Below are 17,783 nucleotides of genomic sequence, written 5' to 3' on the forward strand. Positions count from 1 at the left end.
ATTTACTTAAGTGAATAGATAGACAGGACCTCCCTTTAGCCCTCAATTACCCATGATCAAATTATCCAACTCATACTTCATTTCAGTAGTTTATGTTTCTTTCTGCATCTTTCTATTGCCTTTATCCCTGTTTTACTCCAGCAGTTTAACAAATCTTTGATTGAACAAAGTAGTGAATACTCTATTATGAACAACCTCACAGAATTTTTGCTATTTTGCTATGTCCCAATTATCCCTGTACTGCCAAAGGTGACTTAATAGATATCACTATCATCATCAAAGCCACTGAGTGTAAGAAGATGAGATTAAATAATACAAAAAACTGGGAAGCCTTTAAGAATTATTTAATATAATAAGACAGAACCTTCATTTTCATACATGTTATACTGTAATAAAGAAGTTGAGTATGATTTAAACTTCTTGTATAAGGTCACTTCATTAGCCTGAGGCAAGAAAAGAACTCTGTCTTTGTTAAATTGCATAGCTTTTCCTTTCATCCACTGTTGTTTGTATTGGTTTCTGGGAAATCCATTAAAAAGAATGAGGTACCAGCAGCATGAAAAAATGCAATATATTAACTATTTTTAGCAAGGGAAATGTAAGGTAGAAATAAAAAGGAATGTATACAGGATATGAAGTGTGTATATAGTATAACTGAAGCAGTAGATTATGGTCTATATTATGAGAAAATGTCATAACAACAGAACTTTGAGAACTAAATTTAAAAAGGATGATGAGCAGAATGGAACACATAGGGATTAAGTGGAGGTAGAGAACGTGCAACTTTGGTTTGATCAAATTCTGTCTGATACAGTTATGTTGAAGTTCTAAATTCTGTTGTAGGATTATAGCTTCCATTTGGAGGCCAGGAGGGTAAATTATAGATGATTTGGATCAATTTAAATCTCAACACAGTACCATTTCCTTTCCATGATTTAGAACTAACTGAAGAAAATAGAAATAGTATTGGGAGCCAGAATATATGATATACAATCCTTCAAGTCTAACTGACTGAACTTCTGATCACATAGGTGTATGCAGAAAGGTGGGATCATTGTGGCCACACCTCCTCCTGACATCACAAACCTTCTTTTTTCTAAAACAACTACTATGTCATTTAAAAGAACAACATTCTGTGTCACTACTGTAAATTTTCTTCCTTCCTTCTTTACTCTCTTATTTTCTTTATCTTTTCCCTTCCCCCTTTGTGACACAAGAATGCAAAACTAATATACTCAACTATAGTAATAAAATTTTATCTACCAGAAAATTGTGACTTGAGAGAGGGACTAATTTGAAGAGTTGTTAAATCTTAGGTTCCTGTTTAGCATAAAAAGATAAAATATGTAATAATGAAAAGCAAAGCAATAAGAAAACACAGTGCTTGCATAGAATGTCCATGGCCCAGTAGTAGTGAATTATCCTTGAATATTGTTATAAGATTCAAATATCCAACTGCCAACAAGAAATCACAAGGAATGCAGAACCTGGCATAACAGAAACTCCATATACAAACAGTGACACTGATGTGGGGTGAGAATTTCCACATTCACAGTCTTGTACAGGACATGGTGTTGAGACACTGCAGCAACTAGGCTTAAATAAGGCATTGCATATTCCCTCTGTGGTACACAGAGGCACTGTCTCCATGCCACAGAGCATGCTATGTGGCAGATTTGGCATTTACTCATACAGACAAAGAAAGATTTATCAGCAGTGTTCTACAAGCTGCTTGATGGCTGCATAGACAAAAATCTAGGCATGAAGATAGTTCCTAGTGCTAAAGGTAAGAATACTCCTGCCATGTTGGAAAACCAGCAGCTAAAATACCTTTATAATTCCAGTAATGTTGTTTAGCACATAAAAGACTTGTGGTCAGAAAACCATACAGATATAAAGAGTGATTCAGATGAAGAAAAGCCTTTAAAAATTATATATTGTGTATAAAAATATGTTTAGGTTTAGGAGAAAAAAGACAAAGGATAAAGTTGTTAAAGAAAAAGAAACAGAGTTGGTAGGCATGATGGTACAAGCCTTTAATGCCAGCACTCAGGAGGCAGAGGCAGGCAGATCTCTGTATATTCAAGACCTGCCTCATCTACAGAGTTTGAAAGAAGAAGGAGAAGAGAAGAAGAAAAAAAAGAAGGAGGAGGAGGAAAAGGAGAAGGAGGAGGAGGAGAAGAAGATACAGTAATTTAAAAAAGCCACATAAAGATGGAAAATACATAGAGAGTCTGGAGACTGTATGATATTGTGCTGTCTTTGAGTTGTTCGATTGCTGAGGAAAGAGCAATAGCTGTTAAAAGATGTGTGATTATAAATGCTGCTAGACTAATCCAATCTATATATTTCGAAAATGTCTTTACTTCAAAATTTAAGTCTAAGTACATGTTATTTTGGAAAAAAAAGATTCTGATTTTGTTTCCACAGAAAATAAAAACCTGAGGATTCCTTCCAGGCTAATACAGTTGATCAAACTTGACCCCCTGAAGAAATGGTCCAGGTGATCCAATATCCCAAAAAACTGAAATGATACAGCCAGGTTTCTGGTTTTCTCAGGGTCTGCTTGGGATTGACAGGGCCCACAACAGGAAACAGGTTGAAGAAAACTATACCCATATTCCAAAATATTGTTTACAACAGTTTGTTTCATTTAAATGGAGTTGATTATAAATGGTTATTAATCACTGTTAATGATTACTCTTTCTAGAGAGAAAAAAGGAATATGATGTAGAAATGAATTCTGTGCATTGATTGGTATGGATTTTGGTTTATTGATACCAATTTAAGGTCAATTTTTATAGGAGTATTTTATTCTTGTTTAGATATTGCATACATACAGCTCTTTTTAAAATGCAATGTATAATTATATACAGATTATAGATAGTAACCTATAATAATCCAAACTTACATTAATTAGGTTTTCTAGATAAACAGAGATATATTTCAACTGAATAGGTAGTCATTGAAGTCTTTCAAAGACCTACAGAATTATGACTTTTAAAATAGTGTATTAGGGTTTTTTTTATGATAGTGAAACACCTCGCAACACCAATTATTCAGAGATGAAGATGGGCATAGAAGAAAAGCTTTGTGTAGTTTGCCTTCATCATGGCAAAACTAGTCATTTGTGCAAAAAAAAAAAACCACTGCTTTTGACTTTTTGACTGGACTATTTGACTGTATGCTTAAAGAACTGGACATGTGGGACACACTAGAAAGTGACTGCTCAACTTGACAAAACAAGAGGGTCCAGTCCTGCAGAGGTTCCTGCTTCATGAAAAAGTCTGCCAGACATTCAGGTTGATAGTAATCATCTTAAAAATGAAAGTACCAAAAAATAAACAAACAAACAAAAATCACCTTAGAACTATAATGTATCAGACACAAAATACACAGATTTTTTTACTCAGTTTCATATTCTTTTTGAATTTTTAAGAACTTGTATACTAGGAGGGATGATCAAAATCTGTCAAGTTATTTGGAGTAGGGTCTAGGCCCTCTCTTTTGTCTCTAGGCTAAGGGAGTATCCGTCCATGGGGAAGGTGTTCCCAAATTCCTATGACCACACATAAATGCCCATGCTCCAGAATTCACTTTGTGGCTAATCCCTTGTGCTTGGTAAGAAAAGGCCATAGAAACATTTTTGACTTAAGAGATTTTCACTCTAAGGTAACTATTTTTTTGTTTGCTTACTTGTGTATTTTTTAGTACATAACCTTTATGTAACTTTGAAGGAGGCTATAAAAGATAAAAAAAAAAAAATTGTGGCGCCATAGAAAAGGAAAAGATTCCCAAACATGTTTATAGTTCAAAGACATGCCTTAATTGCCGGTATATGTTGTGGAGTTTTTCCTGTGCTTGACCAATGAATTTTGATTTGCTTCATTTTATTTATGAAAGAGCCATGTGCAATTCGGGTTGGCTTCAAACTTCATTTTTAAAAATTCAAAGCAAAATTTAATATACCATCTTACCCCAGGTAGAATAGCAAAGTTCTAAAATTTTGTTTGTCTAGAGGTTGGCCATTTGTTGTAATTCGTTTGTCTTGGAAACAGCTTCTTTCTATATAGTCCAGTCTTGTCTAGAAACTCACAATCCTCATTCATTGCTCAGAGCAGAGGTGTGGAGCCCCATGCTTATCTCAAAAGGTTATTAACAAAATAAGTAACAAAAAAAGAAAACTAATTCTGAATATAATGCCTATTTTATATAAGAAATAATAAGCTGACTGTGTGATCAGAGAGGTTTAGGACAACAGGAAATCACAGCACATAGAAATAACTAAGCAGTGCTCATAGGGGTTCACAGAGACTAAAGAGGCAATGACAGATCCTGCATAGTTCTTCACAAGGTTCTTTGCCTACATGTTTATGGTTGTTAACTCACGGTTTTTGTGAGACTCTAGCAGTGGGAATGGGTTTGTCTCTGCCTGTTTCGCCTCCACTTGGCACCTTTTTTTTCCCTACCAGCTTGCTGTGCCCGGTTTTGATATAAGAGTTTGTGCTAATCTTACTGTATCTTGTTATGCCATGTTTGGATGATATCCTTGGGATACCTATTCTTTTATGAAGGGAAACTGAAGAGGAGAGGATCTGGGGTGCGTGGGGGGTAAGATAGGGAGTACTGGAAGTAGAGGGAGGGGGAGCTGTGATCAGGATGTATTGTATGAGATAAGAGAATTAAAAAAACTAGACTTCTGCATACATTTGCAATTTTTAAGTGAACATGAGCTGACAGTACATCATACAAGAGTTTGCTTAACTTAGAATTTTCATTTATTTTAGAGAGACTAATCCATTAAAATATGTTCTTCAGTATTTAAAATCAGGTGGTAGGATGTTAACATCTCCAGAAAGGTTCATAAAATTTAGAACACATAATGGTATCTGAGAAATACTATCTAATGACATAAGGTGCTCTTTTCCAAAGTGTTCAAAAGAACAGTAGGAATAGAAAATATGACACCAATTGTTTATACAAATCTTAACTTTTTCTGGATGCCATCCATGGATCATTTTAATTAAAATTCCCAGTAAATCAATGACATTCTATTCATATATTGAACATAAAAGTTATTTAGAGAGACTGCATAAATGTCATAATTAGAATCATAATAAAGGATACATTTTGAGCAGCTTAGCTATTAGATACAAATGGATTTGTAGATGCTTTACAATGTGTTTGCCATTGAAGTGTCCTTTAAATGCTACCATGCTTATAGAATTAGACTTATAAACTTTAACAATAGTTTTATGATGTAATCATATTATTGATTTTATTTTAGAAATAAGGAAACATCTCATTTAAAGAGCAGTTCAACAGGAGATCTAATGTGACACCAAGTTCAACATTAATTTCGTAGTCCTTTTGTATTCTGACTCCCATGGATCTTTCTGTGCCACTACATAGAAATTACCTAATTTGTTCAACATATTATGTACCATAAGTGCAATTCTAGAAGTTTTAATATCATCTACAAAGAATAATTAAAACATAATGTTTTGTGGAGGATTTAATGGAAGGACGGAAGGAAAATGTTAACTAATAGTCATACATAAGGCACAATTACCTCTGCTTCCTATGCAATAGGTTTTCTAGTGCTTCAATATACTGGGGGATACAGACAGTTAGAGTTATAATGCAAATAAAAATTTCTGTAAATTGTCAAATAATATCCCCAGGGAATAGAGCACATGGTACAGTCAATTTTATTTGAGAGTTGGCATTAGAAATCATATACAACCACATTTCACCTGGAGCTTGAAAGAGAAGTAAGCATATTGTGCATGGATGTAGACTAAACCCCACTTACAATGATGGATTTTCTAGTGCAGATGAGCTGGCCATGTTGAACATTCCCTTCAATAGAAGAAGAGTAAATATATTTAATTATCAAGTTAAAGCAGAGGACAAACATCAGTCAGTGATTTATATAAGCTAATTAGGGTTTTTAAATATTCCATTGAATTTATTGTGACAATACTGAAAGATGGATGTTCTGACTTTATTTTATGTATAAAATTGAAATAAAGAGATACTCCATGTTTAGGATTAAAATATATTTTTCTTCAACTCCTCCTGTGTAATCAAACAGATCACCTAAATATCTCTAAGACATGAATACTTTCTGATTTAATCACTAATGTGTAAAGTAATCTAATGAAATGTTCTCAAGGAGTCATTCAAGCATTTTGGATAATTCTAAACAAATATTTGATACCTGTTTATCATGAACTAATCACATGGGCATGACCCTCCATCATACATTCATTGTAGGCAAATCCAGAATTGTCCTCTAAATAAGGAAAATAAAACACACTAAAACAATTACTAAATTATCCAGTTCATATTTTAATCCTCTTATCAATTAATTGAATAAATAGTATGGCACGTCTTCTAACAAAAAGCAGTTTCTAGGTAAACATATACACCTATACATATGCAGTCTGTTACTTATATTTGAACATAACATTCACAATTTTACCTGAAGTTAGTGAAATTTTATTAGCCATATAGTTTTAAATCAGTGCTCACATATGTGGATATTTTTTAGGAAATGTCCATATAAATAAAAATAATTTCCTTAATCTGAAAGGTTATCTATCCAATAGCTAAATGAATCTCTCACAGGTTGTGTTATTTTTGTAACAGTCCTTAAGGACAGTCACTACTCCTTCATTCAACATTAGTTCATTTAATTTTCAATTGGGTTTCAACACAACATGTAGATTACTAAAATAAGCTCCTAACTCCGCACTTCTAAATACTTACCTTTATCCTTTGCTTTAAAAACTTCCTTTCATTTTGAGATTATGATTTAATTCTATCAAATATCCCTTTCTTTTATTCCTCCAAACCCTCCAAAATACCCTATCCTTGCTCTCTTTCAAATTTATGGCATCTGTCCTAATTCAGTACAATCAGATTAGTCTTTACACTATTACTTATATACATATTTTTAGAGGAGAACATTTACTTTTGGGTAACCAGTTGTTATTTTCTTACTTGAGACAGACTAGTTCTTTTCTCTCAGCATTTCTTAGTTTAATAGTACTTTGTGTAAGGCCATAGTCTTATGGGCTTTCCTCTGCCCACTTTAGTATGCCTGTTGTTGTTGTTATTGTTGTTGTTGTTGTTGTTCAGAATATGTTTAGGGAAACACTGTCTTTCATTTAAATGCATACATATTTACTCTTTCCTAAAGTGTCAACAATCCTATTCAATGTTAATAAGAAAAATAAATGTGTCCAACTTTAGGCAGGAAATACTAGTGAGCTTGAGGTATGGATTTAAACACCTGCTTATTTAGATAAGCCTAGAAAACAAAGAAAAAGGTCATAAAAGAACTTTATAAAAAAAAGCCTTCATTAGTAGCTGATGGAAGGAGAAGCTAAATACTGAGCCAAACTCCTGGAATCCAGTTAAGAGTGGAGTGGGAGGACCAGGCTGGAGAAACCCACAGAATCAGCTGACCTGAATAAGGGGGAGGATTATGCACCCCAGTCTTATAGCTGTGAAACCAGCACAGGACTGACTCAGATACCCTGAATCTGGGTGTAAGTTAGGAGGTTTGGACAGCCTATGCAGCCTCTAGTAATGGATCAGTATTTATCCCTAATATAAGAAGGGACTTTGATAGTCCATCCCACACAGAGGGATACTTTCTCAGCCTAGACACATGGAGCAGGGCCTAACAAATGATGTGTCAGTCTTTGAAGACTTCCCATAGAGGGCCTTACCCTCCCTGGGGAGCTGAAATGAGATGGGATGGGGGTTTGTAGGGGGCACAGGGGTGGAGGGGAGGGTGAGGGAACTGGGATTGACATGTAAAACAACCTCGGTTCAAATAAAAATAAAAAATTATCAAAAAAAAAAAAAAAAAAAAGGAGGGGGGAGAGACAGAGAGGTTGCATGCTTTCTTTGATTATAAAGACATGGTTAAAATTCATGAAGTGGCATGTGGCCTGTCCCCAGATCCCTTGGTCCTAGCACAATGAGTCTGCTTTTCCCCATAGCATTCTTTAATAAATTAATATGTGTATAGATATAAAAAAGCCATCTCATGAAGTACAGTTGCTATTGCCTGTATTTTCTTGCATGTGTGACCTTCAACTGTTCCTGGAATTGAAATCCTTAAAATACAATAGCTTGCACTCTCCCATCACATAGCAATCACCAATAGCTCCTTAGTTAGGGTCAACTTGGGTTTCCCTTGTGTACCAGAATTTCATTTGGATTAAGTTTACATTGGTCCTCTGCATACTGTCAGAACTTCTGTGTTTTTGGGAATAACACCTCAGCTATGTCCAGAAAATACTGTTTCCTTCTACTTTTCCATGATATTTTTTTCTTATAATCTTCTTACTGCATCTTCATTAGTGATCCTTGAGTCTTGAGTCTTGGAAGGAAGGGAATAAGACAAAACAAAAAGAAATGACTACAAATATTGGCATGGATGTGGTGATAGGTTAACATTTACTCACTATTAGTGTGAGTGTAAACTGGTACAGAAGTCAGTGTGAAAGTTTCTCAAAAGATAGAAATAGATATACCATATGTTATAGCTACAACACTCATGGATATATACTTAAAGTACTACCTATCCTACTGTAGAGATAGCTGCTCATCCATGTTCATTACTGTTCTAGCCAAAATACGTAGGAAATGGGAACAGCCTACACACACATCCATTAAATAGTTAGTATGTAGTACAACTACATGAAAGAATATTACTTAGTTGTTAAGAAAAATAAAAGGAGTAATAAGTATATAGACAGAAATAGAAACAAACATTCCACAAGAAGTAAGAAAGGTGAAGAAGAATGTTAAATGTTTTATTTAATTTGAGCATGATAATTTTTGAATATTCAGGAAAATATGTCTCCTTTGGAATACATATAGAATCTAATTCTTCTTCAGACAAGGTCTCATATAGACTAAGCTGTTCTCAAACTCCCTATCTGGCTGTGGATGACCTTCAACTCCTGATCTTCTTTCTGCAACCTTCTAAGTACTGGTGATATCAGTGCATGATACCATTCTTGGCTCTAAATTTGATTCTTAGCATGTAAACACTCAAAGATTTTCTGCTAAGGTCAACAACAGAGAAAAGAGCTTACCTTTCACAGCTGCCTGAAAGTATGGTACTAGAAATTTTAGCTAATTTAATAATACATAAAATAGAATTTACACATACTTTGAAAAGGAAGAAATAAATTTGCTTCTATTGGTGAATTACTTGGGTAGTATCCAATGAATGTATGACTATGTTATAAAAAGAAACACAAGATTTTAAAGTTTTCTTGAATTAAGTATGAGCTTAAGTGTTTGCATAATAAAAGGATAACATACGTAGCTGAGCACTTTCATATATATGAATGAATAAAAAGTAGATTTTTCAACCAAATACCTATATTAACAGCTTTATAAATGAATTAACCAAGTAAAAATTTAAAATACCTCAAGATTATTAAGGAAACTGTTTATCTAAATTTTATGATTAAAAAGAAACAATGAGATATGTAATATACTTAAGATACAGATTCAATATTGCAATTTTTGAAGATTTTGCTTATATATCAACACCAGTAAAATACCTACATATTTACTTCATGGATGAATACAAACTGAATCTCAAATTTACATAAAAGATAAAATAATTACACTATCCAAGGCAACATTAAAGGAAAAGTAGTTCAAAAGACTGACATTTATTACAGCAGGATTTGATGGCATAGGCCTTTAATGACATAGTTCTAGGAGGTTGAGATTCAAAGATTAGCTACTCAAGGCCTACAAGGGAAGATGATGAAGGTTTAAATTAAGATTAAAGAAAAAGAAGAACTTGAGATGTATAGGTATTGCTCCATGGTACAGTACTTGCCTACCATGCACAAGACCCTCCATATAATTCCTGTGTTCGAACATGCTGTCCTGAGGATGAGAAGTACAGAGATAGAGAGGAATATGGAAAGGGAAAGGAACAGAGAGGAAAGATAGAGAGAAAATGTAAGACTTGAATAATCAAAGGAGTATTGTATTGGCTAGTAAATCCTGAATATATCAGTGGCACAAGATGTCACAGAACCTGAAGTACACAAGATAAATTCATGTGTACATGTATGTTTTTCTAGTGGTTGATGAGCAAAGGCAAATCAATAGGCACAAACAAAACTTACATCTGGAAACTGAATTGGAAGTTTTCTCCCTTTTAACTTTTGTTACTTAGGAATTACTTGCTTTGAGAAATAGTATATTAAGCAACTTATCAAAGTACATATAGCTATATAAGATACAATGTAACAAATTAACATTTGAGAAGTATGTTTTTATTTCATTTTGTGAATGGATATAATGTTGTTTATAAACAGCAGTTGAAGAAAACTAGAGGAAAGAAAGAAGCAAAATTGGTATAAAGCAATAATTATTACATGTACTAGAGAAAGAAGTTAATTAGTTTAGGACAAATCAGAACAGTATAAAAGTATATTTCAGATTGAAATGACACATTATCTCATGGATATTCAAATTGCACTTACTGTGATAAGGACACACAGTGTTCATTGTATTTGATACAAAGAAGAAAGATTTTAATACACCAATACATATTAAAACCAAACCATGTTAGTGCGATAGCTAAGAAACTATGGATGTTTGCTGTCAAGAATGAGGACCTTAATTTTCATTACTTTTATCTTTTAATTGAAAATAATTTGTTGTAAAATTTATTATGATCATGGTTTCACTGATTCAAATCCTCCCAGATCCTCCACACCTCTCTACCCACACAACTCCACACCTTCTTGTCTCTCCAGAAAACAGAGAAAAACAAAAACAAAAGAGTTATATCACTCTTAGAAATGATTTAATATATCATCACTGTCCACTATGTGTGGGTAGCTTCTAATAGTAAAATTATTGACTGTAAATTTTATTTATTTTCTTTATTGAAGCTACTTACTATTTATTGCTTTCCTGCAATTGAAGTACTACTATCATAACTATCATAACTCAGATAAAATAGTGAGATTTAAATTTTCCTTTGTGATTCTTTTTTGCATTGTTACTTCAAACCTTATTGTTATTCAAACATATTAACTTAATCCCACAAGCAATGCATTTATTTACAAATGACTTAACAACAACCTATGTAATATACTGAATTCACTTTCTTCATTTCGTTTCATAGAAACAGTGTACTATAATTGTTTCTAGGTTTTCTTTAAAAATGTGCTAATGAATATGATTGAACAATTAGAAATCCATGAACTATGAAATTAATATTCATAAGCAAAATGCAAAGAGCTTAGCCAACAAAGGACAAAGATACAAATTTCCAATCAATAAAAGATGCTGTATTGAGAAATGATGTAGATATAGTGTTTTAGCATTAGATAGATAATTAAAAAAAAACTATTATTGTTCACTTTTTACCAAAAAATAGTAAGAATTCTAATGATCCTCAATAAATATGAATATTTTTCAAATATTTTCAAATTTTCAAAGTTTTTTGTCAAATGAGGAAGAACTAAATATAGTAATTATTTGGAAGAGAGTATAAATGATTGTAAAAATTTGTGATTGTAACTAAAATAACATGTTTATTTTAAAATTGGAATAAAAATTTAAGAAACTTTCGTTTTAATTGCACTGATTGGAGATTTTGATTTTCTAGTAAATGGCCTGATAAATATCATATATTTTTCTGATATCATGTTATTTCCCCAAAAAATGTAATATAAAATAGTGATGAAACATGTAGCAATGTTTTAATTTTGTAAATAAATGTAAGAAATGACTTTAATTGAATATATGATGGAACTTTCAAGCCAGAGTTCATTAAAGTATTTTAGCATTGAATTCTTTTTGAAGTATTTTTGGATGATAAAATGAATCTATTCTACAATCAATGTTAGTTTTTTTCATCTTGGAAAATATATGACATGTTCTATTAAGGAACAGCATGTATGAATCTTTCATAAAATTCTTGATGCAGTGAGCCATTGCATGTTCTGGATGTGTTCACTTTAAGGTAGGACAATAGTGAGGAACCACAGGATGCCATGAAGGAAGAGTGATAAAAATGGGGGTGCCAATTCAGAGTGGGTTCCCATTTATTCTATAGTATTGTAAAAGTCAGATTATCTGGCATTTAATCATATCAAACTGCTTTGATTATGTTTTTCTTCATTATGGATAAGATTTAGGTTAAAAGTCTAGGCAGCTACAATATTTCTATAGTAATAATAATACATAAAAATATCACTCGCATTTTGTCATGAGGTGTAACACATTTATAAGATGGAAAAGGAAAATTATCAGAACATTTATCTCTCTATTTTCAAATTAAAAGTATTCATAATAAAACATACATTCAGCTTCGTACAATTCCCAGTAATTGTATGACAACAATACCGTTTTTTAAGATAAACAAATCAAATAATAATATAATAATAATAATAATAATAATATTGATGCCAATGAACTTTTAGTTGGCATGGCAACTGTGGCATCATTTAGCATTCCTGTTTAAGTTCACAACTTTGACTGATGTGGTAATGTTATACAAACCTGCCATAAGTATTATAATACCTTAAAGAATCTGTTGGGTATCAGGGTGAGTTATTTTTAATATTGGAAGTAGAAGGCTCTTTTGTAGGACCTATCAGAAATCCAAGTTTTCTTCAGAGATTCTTTGGGTATATTAGCATAGTCTTATTTCTAATATTATAATCTTACACTCATACATGTAGGTTTTAATATTTTTAGTAAGATAAAAATTTCTAGTTTTAGACTTAAAGTAATTGATCATGTTTACATTGTAATAGACTCTACCTATGAAACTGAAATCCTCAGAAATTTCTTAGTGTAGTGGTATTCTTAACACTTAATTGATATGTGAATATTGTTTTTTACTGATGTTTCTTGAACAATTAACCATAAATTTTATGTATAATAACTTAGTCTTATAATGTATAGATTTTGATTGTTTTTCAAGACAGGGCTTCTCTATATTGATTTTCAGCCTGTCCTTGAACTAGATCTCTGGATCAGGCTGGCCTCAAACTCACAGAAATGCATCTGCCTCTGCTTCTCAAGAGTTGGGAGTAAAGGTGTGTACTACCAACACCTGGCATAATCTGTAATTTTCAATATGTCACTAAATATTGCACAGTGTGAAACTGAATATTTAATATTTTTAAATGTATTTCTCCAGTTAATTCTTAAGTCTGATGTGTATGAGGTAGGTCAGAGTGTTAATCTTACCAGTTGTCCTCTAAAATCTGCAACTACACTGAGGTATGACCCATCCCAACATTCATTCAAAAATAAATCAATGTAAAAATATTTTGAAATAATAAAAAAATAGTATGGAAACAAACAGAACTGAAGGTTTCAGGTTGCGAGTATATATGATATTCTCCTGCTTGATGGTACTTTTCAGTCTTAGTTACTATGTGCTATGTGTGCATCTTGGCTAGAGTTTTTGTCAACTTGACACAGACAAGAGTTATTTGGAAAGATGACCATCACTGGAGAAAATGTCTTCGAAAGATTGCCTGTAGGTAATTCTCTAGGGAATTATGTTTTAGTGGCATAGATAAGGGATTGCAAGACCACTGTGAGTGCAAAATATCAGGCATGTAGGCCTTGGTTGCAATAAACTTAGCTGAGTTAGCCATAATAAGCAAACCAATAACAGCATTCCTCCATGGTCTCTATATCAGGTTCCTGTACTGTCTTCCCTTCCACAAAAGACTATTATCTGTAAGATGAAGTAAATTCATTTTCTTGATTTATCATGGCATTTTATCACAGCAAGAGAAGCTAAGATGTGTATTACTACTAAAATAATCTCCAATCCAATTGAATGGAAACCTAGTTGTTCATCTACTAGTATATAGTTATGTAATGAGAAAGCAATAACTAAACACAAGTGCATAGGGAAAAGGGGAAGATTTAAAATTTAAAAACACAAATGAAAGAATATAGGACTGGAAGGAAGATAAAAAACAAATGTTAATGAAGTAGCAAAGGCAAACACAAGGAAATTGCTAAATATTAGTAAAATTTCCATGATAGATATGCATAATTAAGGTGCATAGATACAGGTAGAATAGGCAGATATACATAGGCATAGGTAGATTTAGGTTTAAGGAAGTGGATATAGGCAGACATTGGTAGATTTGGTTGAGATATGTAAACATAGGTGGAACCAGTTATACATAGATGGACATAGATGGAAACAAGTAGAAATAGGTGGATATAGAGATACATAACTACCTATAGGTGAACATAGGGAGTCATAGGTAGAATAGGTGGGAAAACAAAAATTAAAAATAATGATGAATAGAATAAAACACTTACAAGTTTTGGAAAAAAAACAAACCTGTAACATTGTCAAAGTAGGAATCCATAGTTAGTAAGCATGAGAAAAACAGACCTTTAAACTGTATGTAATCAGATAACATATGAGTCTCTTTATTCTTTGCCTTGTAAATGATATGAAGAGGTTTGAGGTTGAAGAGTATGTATATATAAATTCATTGAGAAGGTCCTCTATCCATACTTAATTTAACAAAAGGACTTCAGGGAAATCTATTGGACTATGTCTTATACCAAACTTCCCTTACACATCCAAAAGTATGTTCAAGCTTTTCTTAGTACTAGTTCCAAACTGTAGACACTTCACCTGGAATGTAATATTCAAATGTGTTATATGGATACTCTAAGCCTATGTAACAGATACATGTCTGAGTATATATCTATAAGTATTCCTTTATTTTTACATCTACACATACTTCAGTGTAAAATGAGTTCAAACTGCCAAACTCCAGTAACATATGGAATTTTTCCAGCCCTGTATCCCTACAGCATGATTGTTTAACCAGCTACAGTTTAATATATATGAGAATTCATTGAAGTTTTACAGAGTCTGCTTTGTTGCAAGATGGTTTAACTCAATATGCTTTCTCCAACATTTTAGAATAAGTTGATTGTCTGTCTTCATGATATGGTTAGATATTTTTATGAATACATTCACTCTTGGAATCTTCTTATCATCCCTTAATGGTATTCTTAAAATTTACCAATATTAAGATTCAATATATGTGTAGAAATTATTATAGGTTTTGGCAATGCATAATATTATATCAGAGAAAAGTGCCATCACCCTAAAAACTTGCTTGTATTTGCCCTCTTCAGCATCTGTCCTTTTCTAAACTTTCTTTTTTAATTGGTATTAAGTAATTTATTTTGCATGCCAACCACAGTTTCCCCTCCTACCTCTCCTCCCCGTCCCTCCCCTACCTTATCTTTACCACCTCCATCCATTCCTCTATCCTCTCTATTCAGAAGGGGATAGGCCTCCTATGGGATTCAACAAAGTGTCTTACATCAAGGTGAAGTAGAACCAAACTCCTTCCCCTTGCATATAGGCTGGGAAAGGCATCCCACCATAGGAAATAGGATTCAAATAGCCAACTATTTTATCAGGGATAATCCTGGTATCCCTGCTAGGAGTCCCACAAAAGACTGTACAAAAATGTCACTCACATGCAAAAAAGGCCTATGTGGATCCCATGCCAAATCCTTAGCTACCTGTCTTAGCTCCCACAGGCTCCCACAAGCTGTCTCTCTTGATTTGCAGATTATGATCTTGACCTCCTCCCATCATCCCTGTCTTCAACATGTCCCACAGTACTTTGCTGTGGATCTCTGCATCTGCTTCCATCAGTTAGTGGATGAAGGCTCTGATGACAATGAGATTAGTCACCATGGTATTACCAGAAAAAGATATTGTTTACTAACATTATAGTATATCATTTATCAGGATGTCATGTTATACCATTTCTTTTGATGGTTTTTCCTTCATTGAACAAGACACATTAGCATTTATCCCTATTTTCTTGAATTGATGATTTTGCGTCTTTTTACTTCAGTAGTGTTCTCTCATGTGGAATATGTTCATCACATAATTCATTACTCTATGATAGAAACTGTGTTACATTTGCACTGTTGAGGTAGAAACATAACCCAAAAATGTGAATACTTCTCATGGGGCCCTATAATTATTAATTATTAAGCCTAAATATATTTTCAGTATTTCCTAATAACACTATTACTAGCACTCATTTTGTGTGTTTTTTATGGACATATTTGCCAAATGTATTGGGAAACAACCCTGTGTTCACTGATAATTGATGGCTCAGAGGAAAAATGATTAATGACCATGTTGAATATAAAGGGAAAGACTATAGCTATTTTCGCCAACTTACTCTTTCTATACTTTCTATATTGAAACAAGTATTAGTTGTAATAAATAAATAGTATTTGATATTGCTCTTGGAATTTTCCTTTATTAATGAGAACTATTTTGAGTATTATTTTATAAATTTGTTTGCCATTGAATTTTTTGTGAGGTATTCTTTTATTTTAAAATTATCTTTTCTCATTTTTTAATTTTAATTTTCTTTCTTTTGTGCTGTATTTTTCCAGTCTATATGTGTATCATTCTGCATTCCTTGAACAATGACTTTTAATAGTAATAACAAATAACTATTTACGATATTCACTAATTTTCCTTTTACATATAATGCTTTGGCTGTGGTGTATTAATTTCATCTGTAAACCAACATCAGCTATATAATTCTATAATGTCTACCAAAAGTTCTATACTTTAAAAAATTTGCAAGCATCTCTGTTATCACTTGATTACTATTTGTGTGTATGTGTGCATTCTGAAATCATATGTCATGTTTCATTTGTTTGCAAATAAATATCCTATACTGTGACACTGCTTGTTGAAAGAGCTATCATTTCTTCATTGATTTTGTTTCACTACTTTCTCAAAAATCAGTTACTTTTATTTGTGGATGCCTATTTCTGTCTTCTCTATTCTGTTTCATTGCTTGGAGTTTCTTCTCTTCCATTGTTATCTGTAATTCACAGACAATCTTGAAATTGGATGAGTGTTCCAAACATCCTCTCCATCGGTTTTGGCTTGCTTTGCATTTTCATGTGTCTTTTAAATTAATTTACTCAGTATCTACAAAATAATTCTTTTGGATTTTGATTTATATTTTATTGAGGATTATACAACTTTGAAATTATTAGAATCTGAGCAATACTGATTCTCCTAATACACACATATTATTAGTTTTTGCATATGCATTCCAAATGTTTGTTAGATTCTAAGTCATTTCCTATTTTACATATTGATCCCAGTGCCCTTTTCTCCCTTGCTCCTTCCCTTCCATGCCCCCGACCCCCCTCCCATCCCCCATCCCACCCTCCCTCACTCCACAAGTTGGGTGATACCTTCTGGGAGGGATCAACAAAATCTGTCAAGTCATTTAGAGTAAGAACTCTCCCCCCTCCTGCCTCTAGTGTAAGGAAGTATCTTTCCGTGGGGAATGTGCTCCCAAAGTCTAAAACAAGACCTCCTGAGCATATTGGGTGTGGGAGGGAGCGGTGAGTGGAGAGGGAGCTAGAAGAAACAGAAGGGGAGAATAGGAGGTCATGTGGGACTAGGAAGATTGAGTCAGGGGAGGAAGAAAAAAGGGCAAAAGAGAGAGAGAGAGAGAGAATAAGATAAGATTAAAAAAGAGAGACAGATAGAGAGGGAGCCATTAAAGAGGGAGCCATTATAGGTGTGAAGAGAAAACTGAATATAGAGAAATGTTCAGAGACCCATAAGGATGACCCCGACTAACAATCTGAGCAAGAGTGGAAAGGCTACCATAAATGCCCTTCTCTGATAATGAGATTGATGACTAACT

The sequence above is a fragment of the Phodopus roborovskii genome, unplaced genomic scaffold (genome assembly GCF_943737965.1).
Source record: "Phodopus roborovskii unplaced genomic scaffold, PHOROB, whole genome shotgun sequence".
In the NCBI taxonomy this organism is placed as follows: Eukaryota; Metazoa; Chordata; class Mammalia; order Rodentia; family Cricetidae; genus Phodopus; species Phodopus roborovskii.